The sequence below is a fragment of the Acipenser ruthenus genome, unplaced genomic scaffold (genome assembly GCF_902713425.1).
Source record: "Acipenser ruthenus unplaced genomic scaffold, fAciRut3.2 maternal haplotype, whole genome shotgun sequence".
In the NCBI taxonomy this organism is placed as follows: domain Eukaryota; kingdom Metazoa; phylum Chordata; class Actinopteri; order Acipenseriformes; family Acipenseridae; genus Acipenser; species Acipenser ruthenus.
In genome coordinates this window covers 13793-29349 of record NW_026708666.1, presented here as the reverse complement: position 1 = coordinate 29349, position 15557 = coordinate 13793, and the positions used below count along the sequence as shown (strand labels likewise).

Here is a 15557-nt window from a genome sequence, read left to right as displayed (position 1 = left end):
AAATGTAATGCCTGCAGCACTTGATATTCCCAGGTGGTCTCCCATCCAAGTACTAACCAAGCCCAACACTGCTTAGCTTCTGAGATCAGACGAGATCAGGCTTATTCAAGGTGGTGTGGCCGCAGGCGATTGCATTTCTGCTTTCATGACTTTTATGTTTAGTGAGCTGGGGGTGATTCCTCCAAAATTTCCTTTTGTCCTCCACACATTTCAATTGTAAAATGTAATGCCTGCAGCACTTGATATTCCCAGGTGGTCTCCCATCCAAGTACTAACCAAGCCCAACATTGCTTAGCTTCTGAGATCAGACGAGATCAGGGTTATTCAAAGTGGTGTGGCCGCAGGCGATTACATTTCTGCTTTCATGACTTTTATGTTTAGTGAGCTGGGGGTGATTCCTCCAAAATTTCCTTTTGTCCTCCACACATTTCAATTGTAAAATGTAATGCCTGCAGCACTTGATATTCCCAGGTGGTCTCCCATCCAAGTACTAACCAAGCCCAACATTGCTTAGCTTCTGAGATCAGACGAGATCAGGCTTATTCAAGGTGGTGTGGCCGCAGGCGATTGCATGTCTGCTTTCATGACTTTTATGTTTAGTGAGCTGGGGGTGATTCCTCCAAAATTTCCTTTTGTCCTCCACACATTTCAATTGTAAAATGTAATTACAAAAATGTAATGCCTGCAGCACTTGATATTCCCAGGTGGTCTCCCATCCAAGTACTAACCAAGCCCAACATTGCTTAGCTTCTGAGATCAGACGAGATCAGGCTTATTCAAGGTGGTGTGGCCGCAGGCGATTGCATTTCTGCTTTCATGACTTTTATGTTTAGTGAGCTGGGGGTGATTCCTCCAAAATTTCCTTTTGGCCTCCACACATTTCAATTGTAAAATGTAATTACAAAAATGTAATGCCTGCAGCACGTGATATTCCCAGGTGGTCTCCCATCCAAGTACTAACCAAGCCAAACACTGCTTAGCTGCTGAGATCAGACGAGATCAGGCTTATTCAAGGTGGTGTGGCCGTAAGCGATTGCATTTCTGCTTTCATGACTTTTATGTTTAGTGAGCTGGGGGTGATTCCTCCAAAATTTCCTTTTGTCCTCCACACATTTCAATTGTAAAATGTAATGCCTGCAGCACTTGATATTCCCAGGTGGTCTCCCATCCAAGTACTAACCAAGCCCAACATTGCTTAGCTTCTGAGATCAGACGAGATCAGGCTTATTCAAGGTGGTGTGGCCGCAGGCGATTGCATTTCTGCTTTCATGACTTTTATGTTTAGTGAGCTGGGGGTGATTCCTCCAAAATTTCCTTTTGTCCTCCACACATTTCAATTGTAAAATGTAATGCCTGCAGCACTTGATATTCCCAGGTGGTCTCCCATCCAAGTACTAATCAAGCCCAACATTGCTTAGCTTCTGAGATCAGACGAGATCAGGCTTATTCAAGGTGGTGTGGCCGCAGGCGATTGCATTTCTGCTTTCATGACTTTTATGTTTAGTGAGCTGGGGGTGATTCCTCCAAAATTTCCTTTTGTCCTCCACACATTTCAATTGTAAAATGTAATTACAAAAATGTAATGCCTGCAGCACTTGATATTCCCAGGTGGTCTCCCATCCAAGTACTAACCAAGCCCAACACTGCTTAGCTTCTGAGATCAGACGAGATCAGGCTTATTCAAGGTGGTGTGGCCGCAGGCGATTGCATTTCTGCTTTCATGACGTTTATGTTTCGTGAGCTGGGGGTGATTCCTCCAAAATTTCCTTTTGTCCTCCACACATTTCAATTGTAAAATGTAATGCCTGCAGCACTTGATATTCCCAGGTGGTCTCCCATCCAAGTACTAACCAAGCCCAACATTGCTTAGCTTCTGAGATCAGGCGAGATCAGGCTTATTCAAGGTGGTGTGGCCGCAGGCGATTGCATTTCTGCTTTCATGACTTTTATGTTTAGTGAGCTGGGGGTGATTCCTCCAAAATTTCCTTTTGTCCTCCACACATTTCAATTGTAAAATGTAATTACAAAAATGTAATGCCTGCAGCACTTGATATTCCCAGGTGGTCTCCCATCCAAGTACTAACCAAGCCCAACATTGCTTAGCTTCTGAGATCAGGCTTATTCAAGGTGGTGTGGCCGCAGGCGATTGCATTTCTGCTTTCATGACTTTTATGTTTAGTGAGCTGGGGGTGATTCCTCCAAAATTTCCTTTTGTCCTCCACACATTTCAATTGTAAAATGTAATTACAAAAATGTAATGCCTGCAGCACTTGATATTCCCAGGTGGTCTCCCATCCAAGTACTAACCAAGCCCAACATTGCTTAGCTTCTGAGATCAGACGAGGTCAGGCTTATTCAAGGTGGTGTGGCCGCAGGCGATTGCATTTCTGCTTTCATGACTTTTATGTTTAGTGAGCTGGGGGTGATTCCTCCAAAATTTCCTTTTGTCCTCCACACATTTCAATTGTAAAATGTAATGCCTGCAGCACTTGATATTCCCAGGTGGTCTCCCATCCAAGTACTAACCAAGCCCAACATTGCTTAGCTTCTGAGATCAGACGAGATCAGGCTTATTCAAGGTGGTGTGGCCGCAGGTGATTGCATTTCTGCTTTCATGACTTTTATGTTTAGTGAGCTGGGGGTGATTCCTCCAAAATTTCCTTTTGTCCTCCACACATTTCAATTGTAAAATGTAATGCCTGCAGCACTTGATATTCCCAGGTGGTCTCCCATCCAAGTACTAACCAAGCCCAACATTGCTTAGTTTCTGAGATAAGACGAGATCAGGCTTATTCAAGGTGGTGTGGCTGCAGGCGATTGCATTTCTGCTTTCATGACTTTTATGTTTAGTGAGCTGGGGGTGATTCCTCCAAAATTTCCTTTTGTCGTCCACACATTTCAATTGTAAAATGTAATTACAAAAATGTAATGCCTGCAGCACTTGATATTCCCAGGTGGTCTCCCATCCAAGTACTAACCAAGCCCAACACTGCTTAGCTTCTGAGATCAGGCGGGATCAGGCTTATTCAAGGTGGTGTGGCCGCAGGCGATTGCATTTCTGCTTTCATGACTTTTATGTTTAGTGAGCTGGGGGTGATTCCTCCAAAATTTCCTTTTGGCCTCCACACATTTCAATTGTAAAATGTAATGCCTGCAGCACTTGATATTCCCAGGTGGTCTCCCATCCAAGTACTAACCAAGCCCAACATTGCTTAGCTTCTGAGATCAGACGAGATCAGGCTCATTCAAGGTGGTGTGGCTGCAGGCGATTGCATTTCTGCTTTCATGACTTTTATGTTTAGTGAGCTGGGGGTGATTCCTCCAAAATTTCCTTTTGTCCTCCACACATTTCAATTGTAAAATGTAATTTCAAAAATGTAATGCCTGCAGCACTTGATATTCCCAGGTGGTCTCCCATCCAAGTACTAACCAAGCCCAACATTGCTTAGCTTCTGAGATCAGACGAGATCAGACGAGATCAGGCTTATTCAAGGTGGTGTGGCCGCAGGCGATTGCATTTCTGCTTTCATGACTTTTATGTTTAGTGAGCTGGGGGTGATTCCTCCAAAATTTCCTTTTGTCCTCCACACATTTCAATTGTAATTACAAAAATGTAATGCCTGCAGCACTTGATATTCCCAGGTGGTCTCCCATCCAAGTACTAACCAAGCCCAACATTGCTTAGCTTCTGAGATCAGGCGAGATCAGGCTTATTCAAGGTGGTGTGACCGCAGGCGGTTGCATTTCTACTTTCATGACTTTTATGTTTAGTGAGCTGGGGGTGATTCCTCCAAAATTTCCTTTTGTCCTCCACACATTTCAATTGTAAAATGTAATTACAAAAATGTAATGCCTGCAGCACTTGATATTCCCAGGTGGTCTCCCATCCAAGTACTAACCAAGCCCAACACTGCTTAGCTTCTGAGATCAGGCTTATTCAAGGTGGTGTGGCCGCAGGCGATTGCATTTCTGCTTTCATGACTTTTATGTTTAGTGAGCTGGGGGTGATTCCTCCAAAATTTCCTTTTGTCCTCCACACATTTCAATTGTAAAATGTAATGCCTGCAGCACTTGATATTCCCAGGTGGTCTCCCTTCCAAGTACTAACCAAGACCAACATTGCTTAGCTTCTGAGATCAGACGAGATAAGGCTTATTCAAGGTGGTGTGGCTGCAGGCGATTGCATTTCTGCTTTCATGACTTTTATGTTTAGTGAGCTGGGGGTGATTCCTCCAAAATTTCCTTTTGTCCTCCACACATTTCAATTGTAAAATGTAATGCCTGCAGCACTTGATATACCTAGGTGGTCTCCCATCCAAGTACTAACCAAGCCCAACATTGCTTAGCTTCTGAGATCAGGCTTATTCAAGGTGGTGTGGCCGCAGGCGACTACATTTCTGCTTTCATGACTTTTATGTTTAGTGAGCTGGGGGTGATTCCTCCAAAATTTCCTTTTGTCCTCCACACATTTCAATTGTAAAATGTAATGCCTGCAGCACTTGATATTCCCAGGTGGTCTCCCCTCCAAGTACTAACCAAGCCCAACATTGCTTAGCTTCTGAGATCAGACGAGATCAGGCTTATTCAAGGTGGTGTGGCCGCAGGCGATTGCATTTCTGCTTTCATGACTTTTATGTTTAGTGAGCTGGGGGTGATTCCTCCAAAATTTCCTTTTGGCCTCCACACATTTCAATTGTAAAATGTAATTACAAAAATGTAATGCCTGCAGCACTTGATATTCCCAGGTGGTCTCCCATCCAAGTACTAACCAAGCCCAACATTGCTTAGCTTCTGAGATCAGATGAGATCAGGCTTATTCAAGGTGGTGTGGCCGCAGGCGAGTGCATTTCTGCTTTCATGACTTTTATGTTTAGTGAGCTGGGGTGATTCCTCCAAAATTTCCTTTTGTCCTCCACACATTTCAATTGTAAAATGTAATGCCTGCAGCACTTGATATTCCCAGGTGGTCTCCCATCCAAGTACTAACCAAGCCCAACATTGCTTAGCTTCTGAGATCAGACGAGATCAGGCTTATTCAAGGTGGTGTGGCCGCAGACGATTGCCTTTCTGCTATCATGACTTTTATGTTTAGTGAGCTGGGGGTGATTCCTCCAAAATTTCCTTTTGTCCTCCACACATTTCAATTGTAAAATGTAATGCCTGCAGCACTTGATATTCCCAGGTGGTCTCCCATCCAAGTACTAACCAAGCCCAACATTGCTTAGCTTCTGAGATCAGACGAGATCAGGCTTATTCAAGGTGGTGTGGCCGCAGGCAATTGCATTTCTGATTTCATGACTTTTATGTTTAGTGAGCTGGGGGTGATTCCTCCAAAATTTCCTTTTGTCCTCCACACATTTCAATTGTAAAATGTAATGCCTGCAGCACTTGATATTCCCAGGTGGTCTCCCATCCAAGTACTAATCAAGCCCAACATTGCTTAGCTTCTGAGATCAGACGAGATCAGGCTTATTCAAGGTGGTGTGGCCGCAGGCGATTGCATTTCTGCTTTCATGACTTTTATGTTTAGTGAGCTGGGGGTGATTCCTCCAAAATTTCCTTTTGTCCTCCACACATTTCAATTGTAAAATGTAATGCCTGCAGCACTTGATATTCCCAGGTGGTCTCCCATCCAAGTACTAATCAAGCCCAACATTGCTTAGCGTCTGAGATCAGACGAGATCAGGCTTATTCAAGGTGGTGTGGCCGCAGGCAATTGCATTTCTGCTTTCATGACTTTTATGTTTAGTGAGCTGGGGGTGATTCCTCCAAAATTTCCTTTTGTCCTCCACACATTTCAATTGTAAAATGTAATGCCTGCAGCACTTGATATTCCCAGGTGGTCTCCCATCCAAGTACTAACCAAGCCCAACATTGCTTAGCTTCTGAGATCAGACGAGATCAGGCTTATTCAAGGTGGTGTGGCCGCAGGCGATTGCATTTCTGCTTTCATGACTTTTATGTTTAGTGAGCTGGGGGTGATTCCTCCAAAATTTCCTTTTGTCCTCCACACATTTCAATTGTAAAATGTAATTACAAAAATGTAATGCCTGCAGCACTTGATATTCCCAGGTGGTTTCCCATCCAAGTACTAACCAAGCCCAACATTGCTTAGCTTCTGAGATCAGGCGAGATCAGGCTTATTCAAGGTGGTGTGGCCGCAGGCGATTGCAGTTCTGCTTTCATGACTTTTATGTTTAGTGAGCTGGGGGTGAATCCTCCAAAATTTCCTTTTGTCCTCCACACATTTCAATTGTAAAATGTAATGCCTGCAGCACTTGATATTCCCAGGTGGTCTCCCATCCAAGTACTAACCAAGCCCAACAATGCTTAGCTTCTGAGATCAGACGAGATCAGGCTTATTCAAGGTGGTGTGGCCGCAGGCGATTGCATTTCTGCTTTCATGACTTTTATGTTTAGTGAGCTGGGGGTGATTCCTCCAAAATTTCCTTTTGTCCTCCACACATTTCAATTGTAAAATGTAATTACAAAAATGTAATGCCTGCAGCACTTGATATTCCCAGGTGGTCTCCCATCCAAGTACTAACCAAGCCCAACATTGCTTAGCTTCTGAGATCAGACGAGATCAGGCTTATTCAAGGTGGTGTGGCCGCAGGCGATTGCATTTCTGCTTTCATGACTTTTATGTTTAGGGAGCTGGGGGTGATTCCTCCAAAATTTCCTTTTGTCCTCCACACATTTCAATTGTAAAATGTAATGCCTGCAGCACTTGATATTCCCAGGTGGTCTCCCATCCAAGTACTAACCAAGCCCAACATTGCTTTGCTTCTGAGATCAGACGAGATCAGGCTTATTCAAGGTGGTGTGGCCGCAGGCGATTGCATTTCTGCTTTCATGACTTTTATGTTTAGTGAGCTGGGGGTGATTCCTCCAAAATTTCCTTTTGTCCTCCACACATTTCAATTGTAAAATGTAATGCCTGCAGCACTTGATATCCCCAGGTGGTCTCCCATCCAAGTACTAACCAAGTCCAACATTGCTTAGCTTCTGAGATCAGACGAGATCAGGCTTATTCAAGGTGGTGTGGCCGCAGGCGATTGCATTTCTGCTTTCATGACTTTTATGTTTAGTGAGCTGGGGGTGATTCCTCCAAAATTTCCTTTTGTCCTCCACACATTTCAATTGTAAAATGTAATGCCTGCAGCACTTGATATTCCCAGGTGGTCTCCCATCCAAGTACTAACCAAGCCCAACATTGCTTAGCTTCTGAGATCAGACGAGATCAGGCTTATTCAAGGTGGTGTGGCCGCAGGCGATTGCATTTCTGCTTTCATGACTTTTATGTTTAGTGAGCTGGGGGTGATTCCTCCAAAATTTCCTTTTGTCCTCCACACATTTCAATTGTAAAATGTAATTACAAAAATGTAATGCCTGCAGCACTTGATATTCCCAGGTGGTTTCCCATCCAAGTACTAACCAAGCCCAACATTGCTTAGCTTCTGAGATCAGGCGAGATCAGGCTTATTCAAGGTGGTGTGGCCGCAGGCGATTGCAGTTCTGCTTTCATGACTTTTATGTTTAGTGAGCTGGGGGTGAATCCTCCAAAATTTCCTTTTGTCCTCCACACATTTCAATTGTAAAATGTAATGCCTGCAGCACTTGATATTCCCAGGTGGTCTCCCATCCAAGTACTAACCAAGCCCAACAATGCTTAGCTTCTGAGATCAGACGAGATCAGGCTTATTCAAGGTGGTGTGGCCGCAGGCGATTGCATTTCTGCTTTCATGACTTTTATGTTTAGTGAGCTGGGGGTGATTCCTCCAAAATTTCCTTTTGTCCTCCACACATTTCAATTGTAAAATGTAATGCCTGCAGCACTTGATATTCCCAGGTGGTCTCCCATCCAAGTACTAACCAAGCCCAACATTGCTTAGCTTCTGAGATCAGACGAGATCAGGCTTATTCAAGGTGGTGTGGCCGCAGGCGATTGCATTTCTGCTTTCATGACTTTTATGTTTAGTGAGCTGGGGGTGATTCCTCCAAAATTTCCTTTTGTCCTCCACACATTTCAATTGTAAAATGTAATTACAAAAATGTAATGCCTGCAGCACTTGATATTCCCAGGTGGTTTCCCATCCAAGTACTAACCAAGCCCAACATTGCTTAGCTTCTGAGATCAGGCGAGATCATGCTTATTCAAGGTGGTGTGGCCGCAGGCGATTGCAGTTCTGCTTTCATGACTTTTATGTTTAGTGAGCTGGGGGTGAATCCTCCAAAATTTCCTTTTGTCCTCCACACATTTCAATTGTAAAATGTAATGCCTGCAGCACTTGATATTCCCAGGTGGTCTCCCATCCAAGTACTAACCAAGCCCAACAATGCTTAGCTTCTGAGATCAGACGAGATCAGGCTTATTCAAGGTGGTGTGGCCGCAGGCGATTGCATTTCTGCTTTCATGACTTTTATGTTTAGTGAGCTGGGGGTGATTCCTCCAAAATTTCCTTTTGTCCTCCACACATTTCAATTGTAAAATGTAATTACAAAAATGTAATGCCTGCAGCACTTGATATTCCCAGGTGGTCTCCCATCCAAGTACTAACCAAGCCCAACATTGCTTAGCTTCTGAGATCAGACGAGATCAGGCTTATTCAAGGTGGTGTGGCCGCAGGCGATTGCATTTCTGCTTTCATGACTTTTATGTTTAGGGAGCTGGGGGTGATTCCTCCAAAATTTCCTTTTGTCCTCCACACATTTCAATTGTAAAATGTAATGCCTGCAGCACTTGATATTCCCAGGTGGTCTCCCATCCAAGTACTAACCAAGCCCAACATTGCTTAGCTTCTGAGATCAGACGAGATCAGACTTATTCAAGGTGGTGTGGCCGCAGGCGATTGCATTTCTGCTTTCATGACTTTTATGTTTAGTGAGCTGGGGGTGATTCCTCCAAAATTTCCTTTTGTCCTCCACACATTTCAATTGTAAAATGTAATGCCTGCAGCACTTGATATCCCCAGGTGGTCTCCCATCCAAGTACTAACCAAGTCCAACATTGCTTAGCTTCTGAGATCAGACGAGATCAGGCTTATTCAAGGTGGTGTGGCCGCAGGCGATTGCATTTCTGCTTTCATGACTTTTATGTTTAGTGAGCTGGGGGTGATTCCTCCAAAATTTCCTTTTGTCCTCCACACATTTCAATTGTAAAATGTAATGCCTGCAGCACTTGATATTCCCAGGTGGTCTCCCATCCAAGTACTAACCAAGCCCAACATTGCTTAGCTTCTGAGATCAGACGAGATCAGGCTTATTCAAGGTGGTGTGGCCGCAGGCGATTGCATTTCTGCTTTCATGACTTTTATGTTTAGTGAGCTGGGGGTGATTCCTCCAAAATTTCCTTTTGTCCTCCACACATTTCAATTGTAAAATGTAATGCCTGCAGCACATGATTTTCCCAGGTGGTCTCCCATCCAAGTACTAACCAAGCCCAACATTGCTTAGCTTCTGAGATCAGACGAGATCAGGCTTATTCAAGGTGGTGTGGCCGCAGGCGATTGCATTTCTGCTTTCATGACTTTTATGTTTAGTGAGCTGGGGGTGATTCCTCCAAAATTTCCTTTTGTCCTCCACACATTTCAATTGTAAAATGTAATGCCTGCAGCACTTGATATTCCCAGGTGGTCTCCCATCCAAGTACTAACCAAGCCCAACATTGCTTAGCTTCTGAGATCAGACGAGATCAGGCTTATTCAAGGTGGTGTGGCCGCAGGCGATTGCATTTCTGCTTTCATGACTTTTATGTTTAGTGAGCTGGGGGTGATTCCTCCAAAATTTCCTTTTGTCCTCCACACATTTCAATTGTAAAATGTAATTACAAAAATGTAATGCCTGCAGCACTTGATATTCCCAGGTGGTCTCCCATCCAAGTACTAACCAAGCCCAACATTGCTTAGCTTCTGAGAACAGACGAGATCAGGCTTATTCAAGGTGGTGTGGCCGCAGGCGATTGCATTTCTGCTTTCATGACGTTTATGTTTCGTGAGCTGGGGGTGATTCCTCCAAAATTTCCTTTTGTCCTCCACACATTTCAATTGTAAAATGTAATGCCTGCAGCACTTGATATTCCCAGGTGGTCTCCCATCCAAGTACTAACCAAGCCCAACATTGCTTAGCTTCTGAGATCAAACGAGATCAGGCTTATTCAAGGTGGTGTGGCCGCAGGCGATTGCATTTCTGCTTTCATGACTTTTATGTTTAGTGAGCTGGGGGTGATTCCTCCAAAATTTCCTTTTGTCCTCCACACATTTCAATTGTAAAATGTAATGCCTGCAGCACTTGATATTCCCAGGTGGTCTCCCATCCAAGTACTAACCAAGCCCAACATTGCTTAGCTTCTGAGATCAGGCTTATTCAAGGTGGTGTGGCCGCAGGCGTTTGCATTTCTGCTTTCATGACTTTTATGTTTAGGGAGCTGGGGGTGATTCCTCCAAAATTTCCTTTTGTCCTCCACACATTTCAATTGTAAAATGTAATGCCTGCAGCACTTGATATTCCCAGGTGGTCTCCCATCCAAGTACTAACCAAGCCCAACATTGCTTAGCTTCTGAGATCAGACGAGATCAGGCTTATTCAAGGTGGTGTGGCCGCAGGCGATTGCATTTCTGCTTTCATGACATTTATGTTTATTGAGCTGGGGGTGATTCCTCCAAAATTTCCTTTTGTCCTCCACACATTTCAATTGTAAAATGTAATGCCTGCAGCACTTGATATTCCCAGGTGGTCTCCCATCCAAGTACTAACCAAGCCCAACATTGCTTAGCTTCTGAGATCAGACGAGATCAGGCTTATTCAAGGTGGTGTGGCCGCAGGCGATTGCATTTCTGCTTTCATGACTTTTATGTTTAGTGAGCTGGGGGTGATTCCTCCAAAATTTCCTTTTGTCCTCCACACATTTCAATTGTAAAATGTAATGCCTGCAGCACTTGATATTCCCAGGTGGTCTCCCATCCAAGTACTAACCAAGCCCAACATTGCTTAGCTTCTGAGATCAGGCTTATTCAAGGTGGTGTGGCCACAGGCGATTGCATTTCTGCTTTCATGACTTTTATGTTTAGTGAGCTGGGGGTGATTCCTCCAACATTTCCTTCTGTCCTCCACACATTTCAATTGTAAAATGTAATGCCTGCAGCACTTGATATTCCCAGGTGGTCTCCCATCCAAGTACTAACCAAGCCCAACATTGCTTAGCTTCGGAGATCAGACGAGATCAGGCTTATTCAAGGTGGTGTGGCCGCAGGCGATTGCATTTCTGCTTTCATGACTTTTATGTTTAGTGAGCTGGGGGTGATTCCTACAAAATTTCCTTTTGTCCTCCACACATTTCAATTGTAAAATGTAATGCCTGCAGCACTTGATATTCCCAGGTGGTCTCCCATCCAAGTACTAACCAAGCCCAACATTGCTTAGCTTCTGAGATCAGACGAGATCAAGCTTATTCAAGGTGGTGTGGCCGCAGGCGATTGCATTTCTGCTTTCATGACTTTTATGTTTAGTGAGCTGGGGGTGATTCCTCCAAAATTTCCTTTTGTCCTCCACACATTTCAATTGTAAAATGTAATGCCTGCATCACTTGATATTCCCAGGTGGTCTCCCATCCAAGTACTAACCAAGCCCAACATTGCTTAGCTTCTGAGATGAGGCTTATTCAAGGTGGTGTGGCCGCAGGCGATTGCATTTCTGCGTTCATGACTTTTATGTTTAGTGAGCTGGGGGTGATTCCTCCAAAATTTCCTTTTGTCCTCCACACATTTCAATTGTAAAATGTAATTACAAAAATGTAATGCCTGCAGCACTTGATATTCCCAGGTGGTCTCCCATCCAAGTACTAACCAAGCCCAACATTGCTTAGCTTCTGAGATCAGACGAGATCAGGCTTATTCAAGGTGGTGTGGCTGCAGGCGATTGCATTTCTGCTTTCATGACTTTTATGTTTAGGGAGCTGGGGGTGATTCCTCCAAAATTTCCTTTTGTCCTCCACACATTTCAATTGTAAAATGTAATACCTGCAGCACTTGATATTCCCAGGTGGTCTACCATCCAAGTACTAACCAAGCCCAACATTGCTTAGCTTCTGAGATCAGACGAGATCAGGCTTATTCAAGGTGGTGTGGCCGCAGGCGATTGCATTTCTGCTTTCATGACTTTTATGTTTAGTGAGCTGGGGGTGATTCCTCCAAAATTTCCTTTTGTCCTCCACACATTTCAATTGTAAAATGTAATGCCTGCAGCACTTGATATTCCCAGGTGGTCTCCCATCCAAGTACTAACCAAGCCCAACATTGCTTAGCTTCTGAAATCAGACGAGATCAGGCTTATTCAAGGTGGTGTGGCCGCAGGCGATTGCGTTTCTGCTTTCATGGCTTTTATGTTTAGTGAGCTGGGGGTGATTCCTCCAAAATTTCCTTTTGTCCTCCACACATTTCAATTGTAAAATGTAATTACAAAAATGTAATGCCTGCAGCACTTGATATTCCCAGGTGGTCTTCCATCCAAGTACTAATCAAGCCCAACATTGCTTAGCTTCTGAGATCAGACGAGATCAGGCTTATTCAAGGTGGTGTGGCCGCAGGCGATTGCATTTCTGCTTTCATGACTTTTATGTTTAGTGAGCTGGGGGTGATTCCTCCAAAATTTCCTTTTGTCCTCCACACATTTCAATTGTAAAATGTAATTACAAAAATGTAATGCCTGCAGCACTTGATATTCCCAGGTGGTCTCCCATCCAAGTACTAACCAAACCCAACATTGCTTAGCTTCTGAGATCAGACGAGATCAGGCTTATTCAAGGTGGTGTGGCCGCAGGCGATTGCATTTCTGCTTTCATGGCTTTTATGTTTAGTGAGCTGGGGGTGATTCCTCCAAAATTTCCTTTTGTCCTCCACACATTTCAATTGTAAAATGTAATTACAAAAATGTAATGCCTGCAGCACTTGATATTCCCAGGTGGTCTCCCATCCAAGTACTAATCAAGCCCAACATTGCTTAGCTTCTGAGATCAGATGAGATCAGGCTTATTCAAGGTGGTGTGGCCGCAGGCGATTGCATTTCTGCTTTCATGACTTTTATGTTTAGTGAGCTGGGGGTGATTCCTCCAAAATTTCCTTTTGTCCTCCACACATTTCAATTGTAAAATGTAATTACAAAAATGTAATGCCTGCAGCACTTGATATTCCCAGGTGGTCTCCCATCCAAGTACTAACCAAACCCAACATTGCTTAGCTTCTGAGATCAGACGAGATCAGGCTTATTCAAGGTGGTGTGGCCGCAGGCGATTGCATTTCTGCTTTCATGACTTTTATGTTTAGTGAGCTGGGGGTGATTCCTCCAGAATTTCCTTTTGTCCTCCACACATTTCAATTGTAAAATGTAATGCCTGCAGCACTTGATATTCCCAGGTGGTCTCCCATCCAAGTACTAATCAAGCCCAACATTGCTTAGCTTCTGAGATCAGACGAGATCAGGCTTATTCAAGGTGGTGTGGCCGCAGGCGACTGCATTTCTGCTTTCATGACTTTTATGTTTAGTGAGCTGGGGGTGATTCCTCCAAAATTTCCTTTTGTCCTCCACACATTTCAATTGTAAAATGTAATTACAAAAATGTAATGCCTGCAGCACTTGATATTCCCAGGTGGTCTCCCATCCAAGTACTAACCAAGCCCAACATTGCTTAGCTTCTGAGATCAGGCTTATTCAAGGTGGTGTGGCCGCAGGCGATTGCATTTCTGCTTTCATGACTTTTATGTTTAGTGAGCTGGGGGTGATTCCTCCAAAATTTCCTTTTGTCCTCCACACATTTCAATTGTAAAATGTAATTACAAAAATGTAATGCCTGCAGCACTTGATATTCCCAGGTGGTCTCCCATCCAAGTACTAACCAAGCCCAACATTGCTTAGCTTCTGAGATCAGGCTTATTCAAGGTGGTGTGGCCGCAGGCGATTGCATTTCTGCTTTTATGACTTTTATGTTTAGGGAGCAGGGGGTGATTCCTCCAAAATTTCCTTTTGTCCGCACATTTCAATTGTAAAATGTAATTACAAAAATGTAATGCCTGCAGCACTTGATATTCCCAGGTGGTCTCCCATCCAAGTGCTAACCAAGCCCAACATTGCTCAGCTTCTGAGATCAGGCTTATTCAAGGTGGTGGGGCCGCAGGCGATTGCATTTCTGCTTTCATGACTTTTATGTTTAGGGAGCTGGGGGTGATTCCTCCAAAATTTCCCTTTGGCCTCAACACATTTCAATTGTAAAATGTAATGCCTGCAGCACTTGATATTCCCAGGTGGTCTCCCATCCAAGTACTAACCAAGCCCAACATTGCTTAGCTTCTGAGATCAGACGAGATCAGGCTTATTGAAGGTGGTGTGGCCGCAGGCGATTGCATTTCTGCTTTCATGACTTTTATGTTTAGGGAGCTGGGGGTGATTCCTCCAAAATTTCCCTTTGGCCTCCACACATTTCAATTGTAAAATGTAATGCCTGCAGCACTTGATATTCCCAGGTGGTCTCCCATCCAAGTACTAACCAAGCCCAACATTGCTTAACTTCTGAGACCAGACGAGATCAGGCTTATTCAAGGTGGTGTGGCCGCAGGCGTTTGCATTTCTGCTTTCATGACTTTTATGTTTAGTGAGCTGGGGGTGATTCCTCCAAAATTTCATTTTGTCCTCCACACATTTCAATTGTAAAATGTAATGCCTGCAGCACTTGATATACTCAGGTGGTCTCCCATCCAAGTACTAACCAAGCCCAACATTGCTTAGCTTCTGAGATCAGACGAGATCAGGCTTATTCAAGGTGGTGTGGCCGCAGGCGATTGCATTTCTGCTTTCATGACTTTTATGTTTAGTGAGCTGGGGGTGATTCCTCCAAAATATCCTTTTGTACTCCACACATTTCAATTGTAAAATGTAATGCCTGCAGCACTTGATATACCCAGGTGGTCTCCCATCCAAGTACTAACCAAGCCCAACATTGCTTAGCTTCTGAGATCAGACGAGATCAGGCTTATTCAAGGTGGTGTGGCCGCAGGCGATTGCATTTCTGCTTTCATGACTTTTATGTTTAGTGAGCTGGGGGTGATTCCTCCAAAATTTCCTTTTGTCCTCCACACATTTCAATTGTAAAATGTAATTACAAAAATGTAATGCCTGCAGCACTTGATATTCCCAGGTGGTCTCCCATCCAAGTACTAACCAAGCCCAACATTGCTTAGCTCCTGAGATCAGGCGAGATCAGGCTTATTCAAGGTGGTGTGGCCGCAGGCGATTGCATTTCTGCTTTCATGACTTTTATGTTTAGTGAGCTGGGGGTGATTCCTCCAAAATTTCCTTTTGTCCTCCACACATTTCAATTGTAAAATGTAATTACAAAAATGTAATGCCTGCAGCACTTGATATTCCCAGGTGGTCTTCCATCCAAGTACTAACCAAGCCCAACATTGCTTAGCTTCTGAGATCAGGCGAGATCAGGCTTATTCAAGGTGGTGTGGCCGCAGGCGATTGCATTTCTGCTTTCATGACTTTTATGTTTAGTGAGCTGGGGG

The 15557-nt window shown here is 44.1% G+C and overlaps 56 non-coding genes and 14 pseudogenes across 56 annotated transcripts; all 70 read right to left on the bottom strand.

Moving 5' to 3' along the window:
• Positions 1-8: 8 nt before the first annotated feature.
• Positions 9-127, bottom strand: LOC131735028 (5S ribosomal RNA). The gene has a single exon (XR_009327242.1). It is a non-coding gene; the product is annotated as a 5S ribosomal RNA (ribosomal RNA).
• A 100-nt stretch (positions 128-227) lies between these two features.
• LOC131735120 (5S ribosomal RNA) lies at positions 228-346 on the bottom strand. The gene has a single exon (XR_009327314.1). It is a non-coding gene; the product is annotated as a 5S ribosomal RNA (ribosomal RNA).
• A 100-nt stretch (positions 347-446) lies between these two features.
• On the bottom strand, positions 447-565 carry LOC131735187 (5S ribosomal RNA). The gene has a single exon (XR_009327334.1). It is a non-coding gene; the product is annotated as a 5S ribosomal RNA (ribosomal RNA).
• A 114-nt stretch (positions 566-679) lies between these two features.
• LOC131735186 (5S ribosomal RNA) lies at positions 680-798 on the bottom strand. The gene has a single exon (XR_009327333.1). It is a non-coding gene; the product is annotated as a 5S ribosomal RNA (ribosomal RNA).
• Positions 799-912: 114 nt separating this feature from the next.
• LOC131735153 (5S ribosomal RNA) lies at positions 913-1031 on the bottom strand (annotated as a pseudogene).
• A 100-nt stretch (positions 1032-1131) lies between these two features.
• Positions 1132-1250, bottom strand: LOC131735185 (5S ribosomal RNA). The gene has a single exon (XR_009327332.1). It is a non-coding gene; the product is annotated as a 5S ribosomal RNA (ribosomal RNA).
• Positions 1251-1350: 100 nt separating this feature from the next.
• Positions 1351-1469, bottom strand: LOC131735053 (5S ribosomal RNA). Its single transcript, XR_009327267.1, has one exon. It is a non-coding gene; the product is annotated as a 5S ribosomal RNA (ribosomal RNA).
• A 114-nt stretch (positions 1470-1583) lies between these two features.
• LOC131735027 (5S ribosomal RNA) lies at positions 1584-1702 on the bottom strand. Its single transcript, XR_009327241.1, has one exon. It is a non-coding gene; the product is annotated as a 5S ribosomal RNA (ribosomal RNA).
• Positions 1703-1802: 100 nt separating this feature from the next.
• On the bottom strand, positions 1803-1921 carry LOC131735059 (5S ribosomal RNA). The gene has a single exon (XR_009327273.1). It is a non-coding gene; the product is annotated as a 5S ribosomal RNA (ribosomal RNA).
• Positions 1922-2035: 114 nt separating this feature from the next.
• LOC131735127 (5S ribosomal RNA) lies at positions 2036-2144 on the bottom strand (annotated as a pseudogene).
• Positions 2145-2258: 114 nt separating this feature from the next.
• On the bottom strand, positions 2259-2377 carry LOC131735065 (5S ribosomal RNA). The gene has a single exon (XR_009327279.1). It is a non-coding gene; the product is annotated as a 5S ribosomal RNA (ribosomal RNA).
• Positions 2378-2477: 100 nt separating this feature from the next.
• On the bottom strand, positions 2478-2596 carry LOC131735039 (5S ribosomal RNA). The gene has a single exon (XR_009327253.1). It is a non-coding gene; the product is annotated as a 5S ribosomal RNA (ribosomal RNA).
• A 100-nt stretch (positions 2597-2696) lies between these two features.
• LOC131735101 (5S ribosomal RNA) lies at positions 2697-2815 on the bottom strand (annotated as a pseudogene).
• A 114-nt stretch (positions 2816-2929) lies between these two features.
• LOC131735050 (5S ribosomal RNA) lies at positions 2930-3048 on the bottom strand. Its single transcript, XR_009327264.1, has one exon. It is a non-coding gene; the product is annotated as a 5S ribosomal RNA (ribosomal RNA).
• A 100-nt stretch (positions 3049-3148) lies between these two features.
• Positions 3149-3267, bottom strand: LOC131735109 (5S ribosomal RNA). The gene has a single exon (XR_009327313.1). It is a non-coding gene; the product is annotated as a 5S ribosomal RNA (ribosomal RNA).
• Positions 3268-3381: 114 nt separating this feature from the next.
• On the bottom strand, positions 3382-3510 carry LOC131735102 (5S ribosomal RNA; annotated as a pseudogene).
• Positions 3511-3617: 107 nt separating this feature from the next.
• Positions 3618-3736, bottom strand: LOC131735074 (5S ribosomal RNA). Its single transcript, XR_009327288.1, has one exon. It is a non-coding gene; the product is annotated as a 5S ribosomal RNA (ribosomal RNA).
• A 114-nt stretch (positions 3737-3850) lies between these two features.
• Positions 3851-3959, bottom strand: LOC131735145 (5S ribosomal RNA; annotated as a pseudogene).
• Positions 3960-4059: 100 nt separating this feature from the next.
• LOC131735114 (5S ribosomal RNA) lies at positions 4060-4178 on the bottom strand (annotated as a pseudogene).
• Positions 4179-4278: 100 nt separating this feature from the next.
• LOC131735159 (5S ribosomal RNA) lies at positions 4279-4387 on the bottom strand (annotated as a pseudogene).
• A 100-nt stretch (positions 4388-4487) lies between these two features.
• On the bottom strand, positions 4488-4606 carry LOC131735066 (5S ribosomal RNA). Its single transcript, XR_009327280.1, has one exon. It is a non-coding gene; the product is annotated as a 5S ribosomal RNA (ribosomal RNA).
• A 114-nt stretch (positions 4607-4720) lies between these two features.
• Positions 4721-4839, bottom strand: LOC131735098 (5S ribosomal RNA). Its single transcript, XR_009327311.1, has one exon. It is a non-coding gene; the product is annotated as a 5S ribosomal RNA (ribosomal RNA).
• Positions 4840-4938: 99 nt separating this feature from the next.
• Positions 4939-5057, bottom strand: LOC131735029 (5S ribosomal RNA). Its single transcript, XR_009327243.1, has one exon. It is a non-coding gene; the product is annotated as a 5S ribosomal RNA (ribosomal RNA).
• A 100-nt stretch (positions 5058-5157) lies between these two features.
• Positions 5158-5276, bottom strand: LOC131735184 (5S ribosomal RNA). The gene has a single exon (XR_009327331.1). It is a non-coding gene; the product is annotated as a 5S ribosomal RNA (ribosomal RNA).
• Positions 5277-5376: 100 nt separating this feature from the next.
• On the bottom strand, positions 5377-5495 carry LOC131735042 (5S ribosomal RNA). The gene has a single exon (XR_009327256.1). It is a non-coding gene; the product is annotated as a 5S ribosomal RNA (ribosomal RNA).
• A 100-nt stretch (positions 5496-5595) lies between these two features.
• Positions 5596-5714, bottom strand: LOC131735207 (5S ribosomal RNA). Its single transcript, XR_009327354.1, has one exon. It is a non-coding gene; the product is annotated as a 5S ribosomal RNA (ribosomal RNA).
• A 100-nt stretch (positions 5715-5814) lies between these two features.
• On the bottom strand, positions 5815-5933 carry LOC131735183 (5S ribosomal RNA). The gene has a single exon (XR_009327330.1). It is a non-coding gene; the product is annotated as a 5S ribosomal RNA (ribosomal RNA).
• A 114-nt stretch (positions 5934-6047) lies between these two features.
• LOC131735083 (5S ribosomal RNA) lies at positions 6048-6166 on the bottom strand. The gene has a single exon (XR_009327297.1). It is a non-coding gene; the product is annotated as a 5S ribosomal RNA (ribosomal RNA).
• Positions 6167-6266: 100 nt separating this feature from the next.
• Positions 6267-6385, bottom strand: LOC131735038 (5S ribosomal RNA). The gene has a single exon (XR_009327252.1). It is a non-coding gene; the product is annotated as a 5S ribosomal RNA (ribosomal RNA).
• Positions 6386-6499: 114 nt separating this feature from the next.
• LOC131735182 (5S ribosomal RNA) lies at positions 6500-6618 on the bottom strand. Its single transcript, XR_009327329.1, has one exon. It is a non-coding gene; the product is annotated as a 5S ribosomal RNA (ribosomal RNA).
• Positions 6619-6718: 100 nt separating this feature from the next.
• LOC131735035 (5S ribosomal RNA) lies at positions 6719-6837 on the bottom strand. Its single transcript, XR_009327249.1, has one exon. It is a non-coding gene; the product is annotated as a 5S ribosomal RNA (ribosomal RNA).
• Positions 6838-6937: 100 nt separating this feature from the next.
• On the bottom strand, positions 6938-7056 carry LOC131735097 (5S ribosomal RNA). Its single transcript, XR_009327310.1, has one exon. It is a non-coding gene; the product is annotated as a 5S ribosomal RNA (ribosomal RNA).
• A 100-nt stretch (positions 7057-7156) lies between these two features.
• On the bottom strand, positions 7157-7275 carry LOC131735181 (5S ribosomal RNA). The gene has a single exon (XR_009327328.1). It is a non-coding gene; the product is annotated as a 5S ribosomal RNA (ribosomal RNA).
• Positions 7276-7389: 114 nt separating this feature from the next.
• LOC131735082 (5S ribosomal RNA) lies at positions 7390-7508 on the bottom strand. The gene has a single exon (XR_009327296.1). It is a non-coding gene; the product is annotated as a 5S ribosomal RNA (ribosomal RNA).
• A 100-nt stretch (positions 7509-7608) lies between these two features.
• LOC131735037 (5S ribosomal RNA) lies at positions 7609-7727 on the bottom strand. Its single transcript, XR_009327251.1, has one exon. It is a non-coding gene; the product is annotated as a 5S ribosomal RNA (ribosomal RNA).
• A 100-nt stretch (positions 7728-7827) lies between these two features.
• LOC131735179 (5S ribosomal RNA) lies at positions 7828-7946 on the bottom strand. Its single transcript, XR_009327326.1, has one exon. It is a non-coding gene; the product is annotated as a 5S ribosomal RNA (ribosomal RNA).
• Positions 7947-8060: 114 nt separating this feature from the next.
• Positions 8061-8179, bottom strand: LOC131735106 (5S ribosomal RNA; annotated as a pseudogene).
• A 100-nt stretch (positions 8180-8279) lies between these two features.
• LOC131735036 (5S ribosomal RNA) lies at positions 8280-8398 on the bottom strand. The gene has a single exon (XR_009327250.1). It is a non-coding gene; the product is annotated as a 5S ribosomal RNA (ribosomal RNA).
• Positions 8399-8512: 114 nt separating this feature from the next.
• On the bottom strand, positions 8513-8631 carry LOC131735178 (5S ribosomal RNA). The gene has a single exon (XR_009327325.1). It is a non-coding gene; the product is annotated as a 5S ribosomal RNA (ribosomal RNA).
• Positions 8632-8731: 100 nt separating this feature from the next.
• Positions 8732-8850, bottom strand: LOC131735048 (5S ribosomal RNA). The gene has a single exon (XR_009327262.1). It is a non-coding gene; the product is annotated as a 5S ribosomal RNA (ribosomal RNA).
• Positions 8851-8950: 100 nt separating this feature from the next.
• LOC131735096 (5S ribosomal RNA) lies at positions 8951-9069 on the bottom strand. Its single transcript, XR_009327309.1, has one exon. It is a non-coding gene; the product is annotated as a 5S ribosomal RNA (ribosomal RNA).
• A 100-nt stretch (positions 9070-9169) lies between these two features.
• Positions 9170-9288, bottom strand: LOC131735177 (5S ribosomal RNA). The gene has a single exon (XR_009327324.1). It is a non-coding gene; the product is annotated as a 5S ribosomal RNA (ribosomal RNA).
• A 100-nt stretch (positions 9289-9388) lies between these two features.
• Positions 9389-9507, bottom strand: LOC131735049 (5S ribosomal RNA). Its single transcript, XR_009327263.1, has one exon. It is a non-coding gene; the product is annotated as a 5S ribosomal RNA (ribosomal RNA).
• A 100-nt stretch (positions 9508-9607) lies between these two features.
• On the bottom strand, positions 9608-9726 carry LOC131735176 (5S ribosomal RNA). Its single transcript, XR_009327323.1, has one exon. It is a non-coding gene; the product is annotated as a 5S ribosomal RNA (ribosomal RNA).
• A 114-nt stretch (positions 9727-9840) lies between these two features.
• Positions 9841-9959, bottom strand: LOC131735056 (5S ribosomal RNA). Its single transcript, XR_009327270.1, has one exon. It is a non-coding gene; the product is annotated as a 5S ribosomal RNA (ribosomal RNA).
• Positions 9960-10059: 100 nt separating this feature from the next.
• Positions 10060-10178, bottom strand: LOC131735204 (5S ribosomal RNA). The gene has a single exon (XR_009327351.1). It is a non-coding gene; the product is annotated as a 5S ribosomal RNA (ribosomal RNA).
• A 100-nt stretch (positions 10179-10278) lies between these two features.
• LOC131735126 (5S ribosomal RNA) lies at positions 10279-10387 on the bottom strand (annotated as a pseudogene).
• Positions 10388-10487: 100 nt separating this feature from the next.
• LOC131735175 (5S ribosomal RNA) lies at positions 10488-10606 on the bottom strand. Its single transcript, XR_009327322.1, has one exon. It is a non-coding gene; the product is annotated as a 5S ribosomal RNA (ribosomal RNA).
• A 100-nt stretch (positions 10607-10706) lies between these two features.
• On the bottom strand, positions 10707-10825 carry LOC131735174 (5S ribosomal RNA). The gene has a single exon (XR_009327321.1). It is a non-coding gene; the product is annotated as a 5S ribosomal RNA (ribosomal RNA).
• A 100-nt stretch (positions 10826-10925) lies between these two features.
• LOC131735146 (5S ribosomal RNA) lies at positions 10926-11034 on the bottom strand (annotated as a pseudogene).
• A 100-nt stretch (positions 11035-11134) lies between these two features.
• Positions 11135-11253, bottom strand: LOC131735068 (5S ribosomal RNA). Its single transcript, XR_009327282.1, has one exon. It is a non-coding gene; the product is annotated as a 5S ribosomal RNA (ribosomal RNA).
• A 100-nt stretch (positions 11254-11353) lies between these two features.
• LOC131735033 (5S ribosomal RNA) lies at positions 11354-11472 on the bottom strand. Its single transcript, XR_009327247.1, has one exon. It is a non-coding gene; the product is annotated as a 5S ribosomal RNA (ribosomal RNA).
• Positions 11473-11572: 100 nt separating this feature from the next.
• LOC131735168 (5S ribosomal RNA) lies at positions 11573-11681 on the bottom strand (annotated as a pseudogene).
• Positions 11682-11795: 114 nt separating this feature from the next.
• Positions 11796-11914, bottom strand: LOC131735201 (5S ribosomal RNA). The gene has a single exon (XR_009327348.1). It is a non-coding gene; the product is annotated as a 5S ribosomal RNA (ribosomal RNA).
• A 100-nt stretch (positions 11915-12014) lies between these two features.
• On the bottom strand, positions 12015-12133 carry LOC131735077 (5S ribosomal RNA). The gene has a single exon (XR_009327291.1). It is a non-coding gene; the product is annotated as a 5S ribosomal RNA (ribosomal RNA).
• Positions 12134-12233: 100 nt separating this feature from the next.
• On the bottom strand, positions 12234-12352 carry LOC131735051 (5S ribosomal RNA). Its single transcript, XR_009327265.1, has one exon. It is a non-coding gene; the product is annotated as a 5S ribosomal RNA (ribosomal RNA).
• Positions 12353-12466: 114 nt separating this feature from the next.
• Positions 12467-12585, bottom strand: LOC131735026 (5S ribosomal RNA). Its single transcript, XR_009327240.1, has one exon. It is a non-coding gene; the product is annotated as a 5S ribosomal RNA (ribosomal RNA).
• Positions 12586-12699: 114 nt separating this feature from the next.
• Positions 12700-12818, bottom strand: LOC131735047 (5S ribosomal RNA). The gene has a single exon (XR_009327261.1). It is a non-coding gene; the product is annotated as a 5S ribosomal RNA (ribosomal RNA).
• A 114-nt stretch (positions 12819-12932) lies between these two features.
• LOC131735137 (5S ribosomal RNA) lies at positions 12933-13051 on the bottom strand. Its single transcript, XR_009327316.1, has one exon. It is a non-coding gene; the product is annotated as a 5S ribosomal RNA (ribosomal RNA).
• Positions 13052-13165: 114 nt separating this feature from the next.
• On the bottom strand, positions 13166-13284 carry LOC131735046 (5S ribosomal RNA). Its single transcript, XR_009327260.1, has one exon. It is a non-coding gene; the product is annotated as a 5S ribosomal RNA (ribosomal RNA).
• Positions 13285-13384: 100 nt separating this feature from the next.
• Positions 13385-13503, bottom strand: LOC131735031 (5S ribosomal RNA). The gene has a single exon (XR_009327245.1). It is a non-coding gene; the product is annotated as a 5S ribosomal RNA (ribosomal RNA).
• A 114-nt stretch (positions 13504-13617) lies between these two features.
• Positions 13618-13726, bottom strand: LOC131735125 (5S ribosomal RNA; annotated as a pseudogene).
• Positions 13727-13840: 114 nt separating this feature from the next.
• On the bottom strand, positions 13841-13949 carry LOC131735124 (5S ribosomal RNA; annotated as a pseudogene).
• Positions 13950-14060: 111 nt separating this feature from the next.
• LOC131735171 (5S ribosomal RNA) lies at positions 14061-14169 on the bottom strand (annotated as a pseudogene).
• Positions 14170-14269: 100 nt separating this feature from the next.
• LOC131735067 (5S ribosomal RNA) lies at positions 14270-14388 on the bottom strand. Its single transcript, XR_009327281.1, has one exon. It is a non-coding gene; the product is annotated as a 5S ribosomal RNA (ribosomal RNA).
• Positions 14389-14488: 100 nt separating this feature from the next.
• On the bottom strand, positions 14489-14607 carry LOC131735206 (5S ribosomal RNA). The gene has a single exon (XR_009327353.1). It is a non-coding gene; the product is annotated as a 5S ribosomal RNA (ribosomal RNA).
• A 100-nt stretch (positions 14608-14707) lies between these two features.
• LOC131735076 (5S ribosomal RNA) lies at positions 14708-14826 on the bottom strand. The gene has a single exon (XR_009327290.1). It is a non-coding gene; the product is annotated as a 5S ribosomal RNA (ribosomal RNA).
• A 100-nt stretch (positions 14827-14926) lies between these two features.
• On the bottom strand, positions 14927-15045 carry LOC131735070 (5S ribosomal RNA). The gene has a single exon (XR_009327284.1). It is a non-coding gene; the product is annotated as a 5S ribosomal RNA (ribosomal RNA).
• A 114-nt stretch (positions 15046-15159) lies between these two features.
• On the bottom strand, positions 15160-15278 carry LOC131735090 (5S ribosomal RNA). Its single transcript, XR_009327303.1, has one exon. It is a non-coding gene; the product is annotated as a 5S ribosomal RNA (ribosomal RNA).
• A 114-nt stretch (positions 15279-15392) lies between these two features.
• Positions 15393-15511, bottom strand: LOC131735093 (5S ribosomal RNA). The gene has a single exon (XR_009327306.1). It is a non-coding gene; the product is annotated as a 5S ribosomal RNA (ribosomal RNA).
• Between the last annotated feature and the right edge of the window lie 46 nt (positions 15512-15557).